Source organism: Babylonia areolata, chromosome 21 (assembly GCF_041734735.1).
Source record: "Babylonia areolata isolate BAREFJ2019XMU chromosome 21, ASM4173473v1, whole genome shotgun sequence".
Lineage (NCBI taxonomy): Eukaryota > Metazoa > Mollusca > Gastropoda > Neogastropoda > Buccinidae > Babylonia > Babylonia areolata.
This window is the reverse complement of record NC_134896.1, coordinates 55,179,171-55,196,002: the sequence shown is the minus strand read 5'-3', so window position 1 is coordinate 55,196,002 and position 16,832 is coordinate 55,179,171.

Sequence of the window (16,832 nt, the reverse complement as noted above, 5' to 3'; positions counted from 1 at the left end):
GTTCTTTTTCAGTGCACAGAGTGCGTGCTGCACACGCGACCTCGGTTTATCGCCTCACCTGAATGACTAGACGCTCGGTTCGATTTTCCAGTCAAACTTGGGAGAAAGGGCGAGAGTGGGATTCGAACCCAGACCCTCACGGGACTCTCGGTATTGACAGATGGGCGTCTTAACCATTCTGCCACCTTCCTCAAGAGTGAGAGAGACAGACAGACAGACAGACAGAGAGACACACAGAGAGAGAGAGACCATGTCAGCAACCGTCACTGCAGCTGCCCTTACCACGACTGGCAGAACCAGACTTTTTAAGTTCCCACGTCTGACTGGCCAAACGCCACTGAAAACATCTGTACCGTCTTCCTAACTTGAAGGAAAGGACAGGTTGTGGTTTGTCTCTTTTGTTGCAGGTGTCACGGAATTGCCTGTCTGTTCTCACCCGGTCACGTGTCCCTCTGTGTCTGTCTGTGTCGTTTTTTGGTCCTCGTCACTACGAACACTCTCTCTTTGTAGCGGAGGTGGAACAGTAATGGGCAGTTTTAGAAGAACAGGCCATGACTAATACTTCATTCATTGAGAATAATGTACATAACTGACAGGCGATAGAAGAACATTTTCAAATCCGATGGTGTGAACCTGAGGTTTTCCGCTAGATAAACCTCTATTTTGTTGTGCACTGTTTGATTCCAGCATGAAAGAGAGAATGTGAATGAATGAGAGAGAGAGACAGAGACAGAGAGGGGGGTGGGGGGCAGAGAGTAAAAGAGTCTGAAGTCTGAATGATTTATTGAGGCCGTTATAGCCGTGAGTGACAACAGGGGGTAAGGGAGGGGGGTGGGACTCCGTGTTGACATCCATTATAAAGAACAACGTCAAGATATGAAAAGCAAACAAAGGGTAGGAAAGAGAGAAAAGACAGACAGACAGACAGACACAGAGAGAGAGAGACAGAGACAGAGAGAGACAGAGAGAGATTAGAGAGCGACATGGACAGAGAGAGAAGAAGAAAAAGACAAAAAGACAGATGGACAGAGAGAGAGAGAGAGAGAGAGAGAGAGAGAGAGAGAGAGAGAGAGAGAGAGAGAGAGAAACAGCACAAATGACAAAGGAAGTGTCATATATTGCCATCGTTAAGTTTATCACAACCGAAAAAAAAGCAACTATCTCTTATCTCTCTGTGTCTCTCTCTCACCCGACACCCGAAACAAAACAATCAACAGTCAAGGTGATGAAAGTCCCCATTAGAAGAAATAAAGACAAATGTTTTGAGTCACACAATCTACATCAGGTACTGCACAGATGTCAGGGGACAGAACAACAAAGCATCAGAATTAAAGCAAAAAAAAAACAACCAAACCTGTTGTGTGATGTGTTTGGTAGTGTTTAGTGCGTGCGTGCATGCGTGCGTGCGTGCGTATGTTTGTGTTTGCATACGTGCATGTGTGTGTGTGTGTGTGTGTGTGTCTGTGTGTGTGTGGCGGGGAAGTGGTGTGTGTGTGTGTGTGTGTGTGTGTGTGTGTGTGTGTGTGTGTGTGTGTGTGTGTGTGTGTGTGTGTGCGTGTGTGTGTTCTATGAATCTGGCTAAGGTGTTACTGCAAAGCGCTTTAGGAGGTTTGAAAGAGAAAAATAAATATACCACTATTATTCTAATATTCCACAAAAAAAAAAAAAAAAAAAATCTCTTGGTTATCTCCCCAAGACTGGGAGTCATCTCATCCTGTCAACGCTGAACCTATCGTTATGACAATCATATTTTCCTTTCACTTTCCTTCAATTAAAAATAAAATAAAATAAAATCACACACACACACACACACACACACACACACACACACACACACACACTTTTGAGCATTATTTCAGCCGTTGTGATTTTCTTGTGACTTTGGTGATCCCCACCCCACCCCCACCCCCCCAAAAAAAAACCAAAAACAAAAAAAACAAACAAATAATTCCGGGAGTCAAATGGCTAAAGGATGCGGCGTTACTGGAAATGTTTCACCTCCTTTTATAACGACTTTCTTTTTTTCTTTTTTTTATCAGCCTTTTTTTTAAAACAAAAACAAACAGTTAGGTCCAACAGTCAATGTTGTCAAAACACTGAAAATGTTTTTCCCATAAACAGACAGACAGACAGGAAGATGAGTCGACACAGAACACACACATTGACACGGGTGGGGTTATCATACTGGTAGTATCAGTCTTTCAACATCTTAAGTTTCTTTCTCTGTCTTTGGTAATATCACACACACACACACACACACACACTTAACTTCGTGTGTATGCGAGTGCGTGTACCGTGCGAGGGCGCGTACGTGTGTGTGTGTGTGTGTGTGTGTGTGTGTGTGTGTGTGAATGTGTTTGTGCGTGTGTGTGTATGCTTCTGTGATTGTTGTCAAACGCACACGTGTTCAACATGCGCATGCATGTACGTAGGAAGTCCAGGAGGAATGGTATCAAAATATCGGAAGCTTCCAGACTGAACGATCACACCGACACTGAACTCTTCATAACAGTGCCTGACTGCCCGATAACACACACACACACACACACACACACACACACACACACACACCACCTTACCTGACGTAGTTCCAGTGAAAATTGAAATTCCTCATGGTCACTGCTGCTAGTAGTATCACAGGCTGTCGAATGTCAGAGAGCTCACCGCCAGACTATTCCAGACCTGTACCAACACAGCACACACACACCGCACGGGGACAACGGAGGCTAAATGACAACTACAAACAAACACCAAACACCCACCCCCCCACAACCCCCTCCCCTCTAGCCAGCCACAACGTGCGGCTCTAAAGTCCGGATATCGGCAACACCCCCCTCCCCACGTTAACACCTCTCCACACAGTCACGTCTGTCACGAACGGCAGCCTCGCTTGACGGCACAAAGCGAAATGACAACACCCGTAATACCCTGTCCCTGTCCCCCCCCCCCTCCCACCCCCACCCCGCCCCTTCCCAATCCCTCCCATTCTAGCTCCCTCTCCTCCTCCACCTCCCCCCCCCCCCTACCCAGCGCTGCCTTAGTGTGGCAGAGTTCGTTGTGGTTGTTGGGGGGGGGGGGGGGGGCAGGTGATACCAGAACCCATATGACCCTATAATAAAACAGTAGATAGACTCGAACATGTTGGGTGGGGAGCAGATAGGGGGGGACATACAATGCTAATAAAGTACTGACCACACTGTTGTCTTCAGCGAGCAGTTTTACTGCGTGCTGAAATATGTCGTCTTTTTTTTTTCTTTGGTCTGGCGCTCACACACACACACACACACACAGACTCGCGCGCGCGCGCACACACACACACACACACGGGTGACCAGAGTCAAATTTACAACAGGATAAGTATGTAGGTGTCCAGGGTTCTCTCCGGTGATTATACAAAACAACAGACAGGGGTCTCCTTGCTGACCACCAGTCTCAATGACAGGTCCGTTTAGTTTTGCAGCATGACTCTCTCTCTCTGCATTTTACTAACACCATGCTAGTGCCTGTATGCCATGTGTGTGTGTGTGTGTGTGTGTGTGTGTGTGTGTGTGTGTGTGTGTTGTTTTGTTTTGATTTATGCATATTTTTTCCTCTGTTATGTATCTCTACTAACACCATGCTTTCATTATTTTTATTAAATATTGTGTAGTGTAGACCCTATTCAGGGCGGGGACTGGATGTAAAAAAGCACACCAGTGCTTATCTATTATCCTCGAAATAAAGAATTTGTCTTGTCTTGTTTTGTCTTGTCTTGTCTCTCTCTGTCTCTTCTTCTTCTTCCACTCTTCCTACTTTAAGTCTGCAGGCTCCAGACATTCACAATTTGTGCCAATGTGTAGTCTTTTTTTTTGGGGGGGGAGAGGGGTATGAGAGAGGGCCTGGGGTGGGGTGGTGGTGGTAGGGGAGGTGGTAAAGAGGGTTGACAGGAAAGGGGTGGAGACTACAGGGCTGGAGATGGAGGAGCGTTTGACTGTTAACAACAGGTGAAATTCAATGGAAAATACAGATCTTCTCTCTCTGTCTCTGTATAACGCACACACACACACACACACACACACACATATACATATATATACATATATACTACCGGGTGTCAGACAAGGAATCTACACCAGTTACTGCCATAACCCATGACCTGGATTTACCGATGATGCCTAGGACTACCATGCATGTGAACTGGTTTTCTATTACATGTTATAAACGTGCGCACTGCAGACTGCTTTCTTTATGAGGCTGAAGGGACAAGTGCACTTCAGTCAGGAATCGGATGGGGGAAAAAAGTGTCAGCTTCTGGGCGGAACACACTGACATAAACCACGTCCTGCTCGTCATGAAACAAGCCACACACAGCTTCACGCTGAACTCACCGTCAGCACCGCGTGGTCTCCTTTGGCCTGGGGCTTGTGGCGACGGCACTCTGGTTTTCACTTGGTGATAACAGTACGTTTTTTCCAGAGCTTTCAAATCTTTGCAATAACACCGTCAGTCAGACACGAGGCGCACAAGGATACATACACGCTCACGCAAACACACAAACACGAGCAGAGGAAGTAGATGTGGACACACACACACACACACACACACAGTTGTTTCACTCTACCTCAAAATGTAATACATCTTACCCCAATGGGTTTTTCCACGTGATAACTGATGTGTGCGTGGTGGAAGGGTGTGTCCGTTAATCGTTTTCTCTTTGATATTTGCCGACGGGTATTTTGAATGAGCCGAAGAGAATTTTCTCTTTTGGTTGAAGCAGGCGATAAAATATTTTGAACTGAATTGAACTGACCTATCGAATACATATACGGAAATGGAGTGCCTTAATCATGTAGAGACTGTTCGAAACGAAAAGGAAATGTTTTTAGATGTCTTTAAAAGGATGGGAGCGAGTGACTGAAAAAGGAAGTAAGTTCGGGGTTTGTACAGCTGGCGAACAAACACTCGTCTGTCGTGTTGGAAACACATAACATTCTGAGATTGGAGGGACATAATTATTTGCTTACATACATACATACATACCCCCCCCCCCCAACCCCTGCCCTCTCCCATATATATATATATATATATATATATATATATATACACATATATATATATATATAAGTGCGGCTCCGGAAAAAAATTCAAGAAACCATGTTTAAGAGTTCCTGTAAATTATTCTCTGTTCAACAGGTAGCCAGTGTGGTTCCACAAAAAGAAGTCTACAATTCTCACACTTACGCGCCTTTGAAAAGTTGCTGGGGTGTGGAAACCGTATGGTAGTCGGGTGGATATAACAGTGTGATGGTCGGGTGGATATACAGCGCCTGATCAGGAGTCACAGCTACGGCTCCGGGTATCATGGACCAGGATTTCTCTCTGTCCCTTCTGCCCTGCTGGAGTTGTATGATAATCATGGTGGCCTGAGTGCCTCTCGTTTGGACGAGACAGATGCAAGCCGAGGTCGCGTGCGCTTCATGTAAGTTGTCCATGGTAACATTCTCTGGTAAAGTTCAATTTGATAGGTAAAAAAAACAACAACAACGCAAAACAAATACAGAGATAAAGAACAACAACAGATTACAATACAATTCATCATTGTTTGTGGGAGGCCGTGTTTCAAGAAGGCAGCCTTGAGTTTACCTGCATCACACCCAATCCCGAGATCTTCCCTCACCCCCCCCTCTCATTACGCCCCCCCCCCTCCCCCTCCCCGCCCCCCCCTTCCCTAGACGTACAGATAGGACATAGTGTCGCAAAACTGACTCCATTGCGAGCATGGATCTAACAGATCCACGTATGACGTACAGACAGTGATAAGAAACTCTAGGGAGAGCTGGACAGTACAAGGTCTTCAGAGAAGAACCCCCACCCCCCACCCCACCCCCTCAGTCAAGTGTTTCGGCCCTGAACTCCTTACACTCTAAGGGGGCGGGTATATAAGGACTGTTCTCCAGGCAGTGACGCCTCCTTGGCGACACTGAACTAACGAGTCACTGGACACCAGCAGGCAGGTTAAAACGGCAACATGATCCCATGTCTTCTTCGACACGGGAACTCTATAGACCTGCTGTCTGACAGGATTCATATCTATTGTGTTTATATCATACATGTCAAGTCACAAAGAACAATAATAACGATAACTGTTACACGTGAAGCAGTGTGGAGGACAAGATTATGAAGCGAGGTCCATGCCTTACGACACACAGGACAAGGTGGTTTGTGTATCAAGCTAGATACAGAAAATTCTCTAACCGTGGAAATAGAACGACAAAATATATAACACATGTATGACCACGAGTGACAGATACATAAAAAGTTGATTGACTAAATATAGTACACATATTTATATTCCATTTACATACGACGGGAGATAGATATACAAACAGTTGATTGACTAGATAGAGTACACATATTTATATGACATTTACAGACCATGGGAAATAGACATACCAACAGTTGACTGACTAAATATAGTACGCAAATTTATATGAGATTTACAGACCACGAAAGATTGATACACAAACAGTTGACAGGCAGGCAAAAAGAAATAATCGTCACTAGCTGTTCACTGTTCACTTGACAGAAACAGTACGCCGAAGGACTGTGTTCTACATGGCGAGTTAAAAAGGCCTCACGTTTGAAAAGCCTACTCATGCAATGTATATACGGATCGATGAACGCGGGAGCTGCAGCCCACGAACGAAGGAGGAGGATAGAGGGAGGAGGCTTTGTAACTATTTGACCTCGGTATATCAGTAGCACAGTGTGAACTCATAAGGTACAAGTAATCCTGGGGCTGGCCCAATTGTTGTGAGCCTGACCATACTTCCATCAGGCAAATAAAATCAAAACAAACAAATCGTCTCAACAAGTGCGCATATTCATTTTCTGCCGGCCCCAACCCCCATCCTACCCCAACCCCCATGATAATAAAGAGAATTTTAAAAAAAAGAAAGAAAAGAGTCGTTTTCTTTTCGGCACTATTCAGTGTAGCACGGTCAGAAGTAAAAAATAAAATAAATCCATGCTATGGAAGAACCAAGCGTTTATGGAAGAAGCAAGGGTTTACAGGGGCCATACCAGGCACTTGGTCATGCACGTGACGCCGATGCAAATCACGCACAGTGCCTGTAAACCCGTGTGGCTTTCTGTCCAGCCAAGTGGGGCTGCAAACATGTCTTCTTTGAAGTCAGCTTCAAAGGGAAGGGCGCCTCACTTGGCCCCTGAGCGTGTAGTGTGTGGGGTGGGTGGGGTGTGTCAGTCTAAGATTTGTTTGCCTTGCGTTTTCCACTCCACTCAGTTCCTGGTCAGGAGCCTTGAGTTGTTTTGTTGAACCGAGACAGTCCACTGACCGATATTTCACGCGTCGAGGCAAGGAGTCAACTCAGTGTATCTCCCCCCCCCCTCCCCTGTACGTCGAGGCATCGAAACACACACGTAATAATTATTAAGAAACGCCCACGCACCTTATGCAAACAAACCTGACTGATGTCAACAACAAAAGCTGACACAAAAAAGGTAATGTGTTTGTTGTTGGTTTTAATGAAAAGAACTGCGGTACCCAGAAATGAATAGTTTCAGTTTAAACAATATTCTTTCCCCTTCTTCTAAAAAAAAAAAAGAAAAAAAAAAGAAACAACACAGTGGGGAGGTGTGTGTGTGGGGTGGGGGGGGGGGGGGGGGGCAAAACCAGGATTGTGACCACCACCACCCCTCCACCACTCTCCTCCCATCCACACAGACTTCGTCTTCGTTACAGCATGTGCACTTAAGGTTCCAGAAAGGGTCAGCTGAAGGGAGCTAGCCTTCATGTAACACGACAAGCTCCACACCAATCCTTCTACGGCTGTCACTGATATCACTGATTCCATTCCAGATCGAGGTATCACGGTGTACTAACAAAACTCCGATAAAGTTTGGATTGGTCAGGACTCATGTTGCTCTGAGGTGGGCAGCTGTCTGGGGTCAACGGTTGTTTTCGGTGACAAAATTCGGTCAGCACTCCCCCTCGATCGAGTCGCAATCTGTGTGACGTCACGCAATCAGCAGACGTGAGCGGTAAAATCGCTCCAACAAGTCCAGCAAAAACAATCCCCGATTTCTTCCAGCAGTTTTGTTCGTATTTCATGTTCAGAAAGAAAAACAAGAATCCGGAATGATAGAATTTACATGTGTGGCTGTTTCCCTTTATAAACATGTTTAAAACAAGTTCAGATATTCTTTGGTATCCGATGACACAGTAGACAATGCAACTGCCACAGAAAGAAAAATATCAGGTCTGTGTTTTGAGTGTCGTACAACCCTGATGTGTTTTTCTCTCCCCACCGCTCTTTCTCCTGGTAAGGACAATTCACCATACCTGACACGACGAGAGTTTCATTTCCAGGACGAGACTCATCAGATGTTTCACGGTAGGGCAATCACAATCCTATAATAATTATGGTACAACTGTGAAACATCACGTACAACTTTATGAATTAAAACAGGTGTAACTGTGTTGTCGTTACCAGCCTAGCGGTCTGAACATGGATATCATTCGCCTTCTTTTGTTCTGACATACAGCTTTAGTCAGCCATACTCAACGTATCGTTATGGAACCCCTTTGCGAACAACTTTATCACACATGCAATGTGGCTTTCGTTCAACCTTGTCAATCGGAGAACTTTGTCCCGTTCATAAATCCCTCTCCCACTCCATCTTGTCCCCCAAAGCAAAGGTTGGAAAAAAAAAAAAAATAAAAAAAATAAAATAAAAAAACAAGTCTGGATCGCCCAGTGTCGGTTCGTGTTCATAAAACTGATTATTCCGAGTTATTTTAAAGCCTACCTCGATTGGAAGGGTGCACAACTCTACATGTTATTTCTTACATGCCTGCATTACAAAACTGACCCACGAAATTGTTTGTTTAGCCTAAGCTTTAGGAACGAAACCTCGGTCACTACACTTTATTTTTCTTTAGATCTGGGAGTTGATAAGCTGTCGAGATTTTTTACCAACAGGACGTATCGATCTATTTCATTCTCATGTTTTAAAAAACCGACTTACCTTTGAACAAAGCCACCACCAAAACATGATTCATTTGTGTTCATTCAGCAAAAGCCAGGTACAGCTGCACACAATCGTCACATTACGCAACAAAAATAGATCACTGTAAACAAGAGTAAGAAAATCTACGAAAACAATTTTCGCTATCCGGCAAATTTCGTAATGCGGCAAATCTATTAATGGCTACGGTTAGTATACATTGTTTAGATCTGTGATCAAAATAATTGCTATCTTGTTTTGATCAAATCAAGAAATCCGGAAGTATATAAAATCCATCCGCACTATATGTATGATTGACCTTAAGGGCGTAAAGCCGATAGGTTGTTAAACTCCACTCTACCTATATGTATGAAATGTTGTGTTTTGGGCAGACACACACATGTGGCCTCTTTCTGTCATTTGGACGTCGGAGTATAAGTTTATATCCTGATGAACGTTTAGCATACGTCCACATTAAACAGTTTGTTTCATATTCTATTTATCTACCTATTTATTTACTTATTTCTTTATCGATTTTTTTTTTTTTTTTTTTTTTTTTTTTACAATACGGTGCGTCAGTTACGTACTTTTCACTAAGACATACAAATGAGTGAATGTTCCCAACCTCCACGGAAGAAAAAAACAACAAACAAATCAAAGCAACAAAAAAAAAAACAACCACCAACCCGGGACTCATTCAGCCACCAATGGAGGGTAATTACTGATAGAAACGAAATGAAATAGAGAGATAACACTACTTATAAATGTATAAGTTGTTTCTCACATACGTATAAATTGTAAAACTTGCCGTTCTGCAGTTTCTTTTGAGTTCTCACTTTGTGCTGCTTCATCATAAAGTTTGTTGTTGTTCTTTCTTAATTATATTTTTATGTTTGTACATAACAACCCACAAAAAAACACAGCAACAACCACTAACTGACGAACAATAAATGCAATAGAACTTTGGCACGATAAGTATTAGAACAGACATATAGTTTCCCTTTTTTTTCTGCTTATGCACAGTTAATATAATCATTCTGGATACTTTGTGTGTTCAAGTGAATGCATGTACACCTAAACACCAACAGTTCCCTGTCTGGGGTATGTGAGCGTCAATCTGCGTTATCATTATTGTTGTTGTTGTCATTGTTATTATCATTATTGTCGTTGTTATCACGTTTCAAAATTTGTGTTTATATTTGTATTTCTTTTTATCACAGCAGATTTCTCTGTGTGAATTTCGGGCTGCTCTCCCCATTTTTTTGTATTTTTTCCTGCGTGCAATTTTATTTGTTTTTCCTATCGAAGTGGATTTTTCTACAGAATTTTGCTAGAACCAACCCTTTTGTTGCCGTGGGTTCTTTTACGTGCGCTAAGTATATGCTGCACACGGGACCTCGGTTTATCGTTTCATCCGAATGACTAGCGTCCAGACCACCACTCAAGGTCTAATGGAGGGGGAGAAAATATCTGCGGCTGAGCCGTAATTCGAACCAGCGCGCTCAGATTCTCTCGCTTCCTAGGCGGACGCGTTACCTCTAGGCCATCATTCCATTTTTGTCAAGTGCAGTGGACCTGTGTCGCCAGAAAAAAAGCAGACTGGTGTTCTCTCACAATGGGAAGAGACAGAGTTCCCACACAGAGTAGAACACGGGGAAAGTGAGGGAATGGCTAGCACGTGAAGGGCAGGGCTGGGGAAAGTTTCAAAGTCACTGTTGCAATTCAATTTCAGTTTGTCAAGGAGGCGTAACAACGTCCGGAAAATTTCATGACACATACACCACACAACATCTGCTGGGCAGACGGCTGACTAGCAGCATAACCCAACACGCTAGTCATGCAAGCTTTAAGTGCATGCATACATGTGCACAGTGGATTTCCACAAGGGGGGTGTTGCCAGGCTTTAAGTGCATGCATACATGTGCACAGTGGATTTCTACAAGGGGGGTGTTGCCAGGCTTTAAGTGCATGCATACATGTGCACAGTGGATTTCTACAAGGGGGATGTTGCCAGGCTTTAAGTGCATGCATACATGTGCACAGTGGATTTCTACTGGGGGGGTGTTGCCAGGCCTTAAGTGCATGAATACATATGCACAGTGGATTTCTACTGGGGGGATGTTGCCAGGCCTTAAGTGCATGAATACATATGCACAGTGGATTTCTACATGGGGGATGTTGCCAGGCTTTAAGTGCATGCATACATGTGCACAGTGGATTTCTACTGGGGGGTGTTGCCAGGCCTTAAGTGCATGCATACATATGCACAGTGGATTTCTACTGGGGGATGTTGCCAGGCCTTAAGTACATGAATACATATGCACAGTGGATTTCTACTGGGGGATGTTGCCATGTGCACAGTGGATTTCTACTGGGGGGTGTTGCCAGGCCATAAGTGCATGAATACATGTGCACAGTAGATTTCTACTGGGGGATGTTGCCAGGCCTTAAGTGCATGCATACATGTGCACAGTGGATTTCTACTGGGGGATGTTGCCAGATGACAACACTTTTGTTGCCATGGGTTCTTTTTCAGTGCGTGAGTGCATGCTGCACACGGGACCTCGGTGTATTGTTTCATCCGAAAAACTAGATATTCCGTTTCATTTTCTGGTAAAAAAATGTGGGGGAAAAGGCGAGACCGGGATTGGAACCCGGACCCTAGTGGGCACTGTATTGGCAGATAAGCGTATTGATCATTCTACCACCTTCTTCGCAGTGTAGTCCGGTAAGGTGTGGGGTGGAAGTGAGGAGGAGGAGGAGGTTGAAGTGGTGTCATTGCACGGCAAGTAGACATTAGCTTAATGAGTCTGCTGCGGAGTTACAGCTAGGCGTTCCGAAGCAGACGATCAGCTAACCTTTCAGTGTATTTTCTGTACAACCCAGCAGGTATATCACACAACACGACTGTTCAGCCACAATCCTGCTGCTGTTCTATATCATTTCACGGCGGCGTTGTACAAGTAGCGACGCGGCTGTGGTCATTTCCGCTTTATTTGCAGTGGTCTTAAACGTCTGGGTCTGTTTGCTCATTCTGTTCTTGAAGTATGTTATTTGACTATTGTTTTTAAACACCTATTGTCAATTAGCATGTTATCAATCACAAAACAACTAAACAACAACAACAACAAACCACACACACAAAACACGACACATGTCCTTTCTATAAGCGTTGTTGCTGTAGTTGTTTTATAATCCTTACTTACTCTTTCATAGATATCCTGTGTACCAGTTATCAATTTTAATTCTTCTTAGATAATGTCCGGTGTTTTGAGTATGTCAATATAATTTCATCTCAGTATTTGGGTGATGATGGAAGTGTGTAGCCTAGCTGTGTGTCTCTTGAGAGTATTATTATTATGTTATGTTCATGATTGCGAGCAGTGAAGACCACCACGTGTGCATTTCTCTTCAGAGTTATTAATTAAAGCTGACTTGATTGTTGTAAAATGGTATCGAAAGATGGCGGAACATGCAGATCGCTTTTGATCATAGTCGGCGACCTGTTGTGGACCATGGGACGGAGCTGCAGTACGGGAATCCATGTGTGTGTGTGTGTGTGTGTGTGTGTTGTGTGTTTTTTTAACCACAGAGAATAAATAATTACCATACTATACTGTACTGTACTGTACTGTACTGTACTGCATTGTTTTGTATGTATTGTGTTGCATCGTAATGCACTTCACTGCACTGCACCGTATTGTATTGTATTCCATTCCATTGCATTGTATTGTATTGTAAAGCGCGCATACGTTGATTGTACTCTACAGATACACAGCCCTGTGCTATATTGTATTGCATTGCAATGCACTGTACTGTACTGTATTGTATTGTATTGTATTGTATTGTACTGTAAAGCGCGCATACGTTGATTGTACTCTACATATACACAGCCCTATACTATATTGTATTGCATCGCAATGCACTGCACTGTATTGTATTGTATTGTATTGTATTCCATTGCCTTGTATTGTACTGTAAAGCGCAAATACGTTGATTGTACTCTACAGATACACAGCCCTGTATGGGATATTCCTATGGTAGTAATAAACACTTTAAACTACACGAGCACCCCCTCCACTGACGCAGTGTCCCCCCCCGCAGAACACCTGCCCCGACAATAACACAATGTTCGCCAGAAAACCCGATGAGGCGTGACCACAAGCCTTGCCGCCTCATTACCCCTCACACTGTCCCACGGCTCTGCCGCCTTTACCTGGGGAGAGCTGAAAGACTATATAGGTAGGTATACAACGTTTGGGGTCCTCAACGTGTGAAAGGTCTTTGGTCAGTTAAAGTTATAGGTAGGTCTTTGGTCAGTTAAAGTTATAGGTAGGTATACAACGTATGGGGTCCTCTGCGTGTGTAAGGTCTTTGGTCAGTTAAAGTTATAGGTAGGTATACAACGTATGGGGTCCTCTGCGTGTGTAAGGTCTTTGGTCAGTTAAAGTTATAGGTAGGTATACAACGTATGGGGTCGTCAACGTGTGTAAGGTCTTTGATCAGTTAAAGCTATAGGTAGGTATACAACGTATGGGGTCGTCAACGTGTGTAAGGTCTTTGGTCAGTTAAAAGTTATAGGTAGGTATACAACGTATGGGGTCCTCAACGTGTGTAAGGTCTTTGGTCAGTTAAAGATACGGGTCTAACGGCAACAACCACTTCCCAAGGCGATCGACATGACCGACAAGGGATATACCCATCCCAGGAAACAAAGTGGGGAGAGGGGACCAAACTTAATGCCGAACACTGAGATCACAGGAGGGCAGAGAAAATCATGCCGATTTTTATGTCGGTACTTGTCCGTGATTGGAACTCACAATTAATATATTGAAGTCGAGTTCAGCTGTTCAGCCGACCGAGCAAATTACGGACCTGGAGAGCTTGGTGTGGAGACGTTAAAGAAGTTTAACGATCTTATTACTTCAGCTGTGAAGGTCACGTTTTTGTCTTGCCACTGGCAGGCTCCGTCTGTCACGAATGTGGGGGTGAGGTGGGGGTTAATTGGGGGGGGGGGGGGGGGGTGGGGGGGGGGGGGGGGTGCTAGTTGGCCTTTGGGGGATCATCCCAACTCCGTCAACCGTCCTAGTAATCAAAAGGCCTCTTGACCGAGAGAGTGGGGATGTAACTTGGGCAGAACACTTGCGTCGCAACAGTCAGCAGATTCGACATGTGGCCCAGTTAGTCTGATGGCCATGGTACGCGTGACAAGACGATCATACATGCGGATATATATAAGCAGCCATTATATATATATATATATATATATATATATATATATAAGCAGCCATTATATATATATATATATATATATATATATATATATATATATATATAAAATAAAACAAAGTTGAAAAACAACACCTATTTTGTTAAACAAATAAATAAAATCTGCCACCCAGCAGCTTGGTCACAGACTACACTTATAACAGGTGACGTAATGATATTTTTTACGTCATCTTTCTGACCTTACATGACGTCTTCTAGTACGTAAAGTTATCATATTCTAAATGTTTTACTTGGTTGTTGTTTTTTTCTTCTACAGTAGGACAGACTCTCAGTGCCTGACTGACTAGTACGATGAGGTCCATGTGTCAGTCAGGCAACTGCTTCCACCCCTGTTGTGTTATATATATATATATATATATATATACACACACACATACATACATACATATATATGTGTGTGTGTGTGTGTTTTCCCCCCAACAGCGTTTGTGGTATGTTTTGACGTGACGTCACGTAACGATATATTGAGTACACGCTCTCAACCACTTTGAAAGTGTACACAGATAGAAAGAAGCCACTGCACCGGATCCAGTCAGTGTCAGTTTCAACGGGGCGTCAAAGCACGTGGGCCCATCCATAGCATGCTACACCACATCCATTTTTAACAAAACAACAGGGATGGAAGCAGTTCCCTGGCTGACACATGGACCCCATCATACTAGTCAGGCATTGAGAGCCTATCCTACTGCAGAAGAAAAAAACAACAACAAAAAACAAGTAAAACGAATTATTAACACAAACACGTTACTAAAGTAAAACTAAATGTTAAAAAAAAAAAAAAATCTTACAAAAAAAAATGGGCCACGTTCATTGAACTTGTGTGCACGGGCGCGCGCGCGCGCGCGCGCACACACACACACACACAGAGATACTGGTACACAAATCACATGTACAAAACTGCAGATCATAAACGTCCAAACCCAACGCTCCACACACACACGCACATACAACCCCCCCTTCCCACACACACATATCCGCACACACACACACACACACACACACACACACTGCCACAGTTGTGTCACAAACACCCTGCCTCATTCTTCTACGTCATGACCATAATTATGTTGGTATCATGTTTCTTCAGTCTACTATATTTGGGAAGGGCAAGACAGACCGCTCCAATTTGAAGAAGTGTGCACATTACTGGTTTTGTCAATGATGCTAATATTCGTTGGACTAGTCATGGCTCTTGCTCTTCCTTTCACGTTAGAATTATACAGCTGCTCCTTCTCTCTATAATTCCCTCCATGAATGATTGATGGTGTGTACTGGCCTTGCACAAGGTTTTCAAACCATTCTTTCACATTTCCTGAGACTTAAAGATCTTCCCTGATGCAGGTCGCTTCCTATTGTGCTAGCCAGCAAGTCTTTTAGCTTGATATTTCCCTTCACACCTGCAAGTCCTGGGCACAGCATCCATGTAAGTTTTTGCATCTGGATGTTGCACAAGACTTCATGCCACTCTGGGCTTCCCTCTTGAACCCCCTTCCGTGTGCATGTACACATACGGATGCAAACGATCAAATGCACACATTCAAGATACCAGAAACCCATAACAACATTTGGTGGATATGGAAACAGGAACAAACCCAGCATACACTCCCCGAAAATGGAGTGTGGCTGCCTATATGGTGGGGATAAAAACAGTCATGCAATGTAAAACCTGACTAACACATAAAGAGTGACCATGGTAGTTGCAGCTGAAGAATGCGTAAGAAGACAACACCACCCCCTCCCTCCAAGTGCTGCTTGCATCCATGTGTACACACAAAGAAACAGTACACCCTTCTAGGATGCCATGTGTTGTGCAACCCATGTCGCAGTGTCAGGAGAGAGTTACGGAACTTACCAAGCAGTTGCTGCCCCTGACACCACACAGGTGAGTTTTGAACTGTTGCTGCATTGTTTAGATCAAGGCGAAGTATAACCGTTGCATTGTTTACAGAAAGGTGAAGTATAACTGTCGCATTGTTTACACCAAGGTGAGGTATAACTGTTGCATTGTTTACACCAAAGTGAGGTATAACTGTTGCATTCCTTACACCAAGGTGAGGTATAACTGTCGCATTCTTTACACCAAGGTGAGGTATAACTGTTGCACTGTTTACACCAAGGTGAGGTTTAACTGTTGCACTGTTTACACCAAGGCGAAGTATAACCGTTGCATTGTTTACATCAAGGTGAGGTATAACTGTTGCATTGTTTACACCAAGGTGAGGTATAACTGTTGCATTGTTTACACCAAGGTGAGGTATAACTGTTGCATTGTTTACACCAAGGTGAGGTATAACTGTTGCATTGTTTACACCAAAGTGAGGTATAACTGTTGCATGGTTTACACCAAAGTGAGGTATAACTGTTGCATTCTTTACACCAATGTGAGGTATAACTGTAGCATGGTTTACACCAAACCAGTCTTGTGGAAATGAGAGAATGTGAAAACTGCAGGCAGCAACACAAAACAGACTGAACAGAGAGACAGACAGTGTGACTGTTACACACACAGGTAGAGATGAGAGAGGGGAAAAGATCAA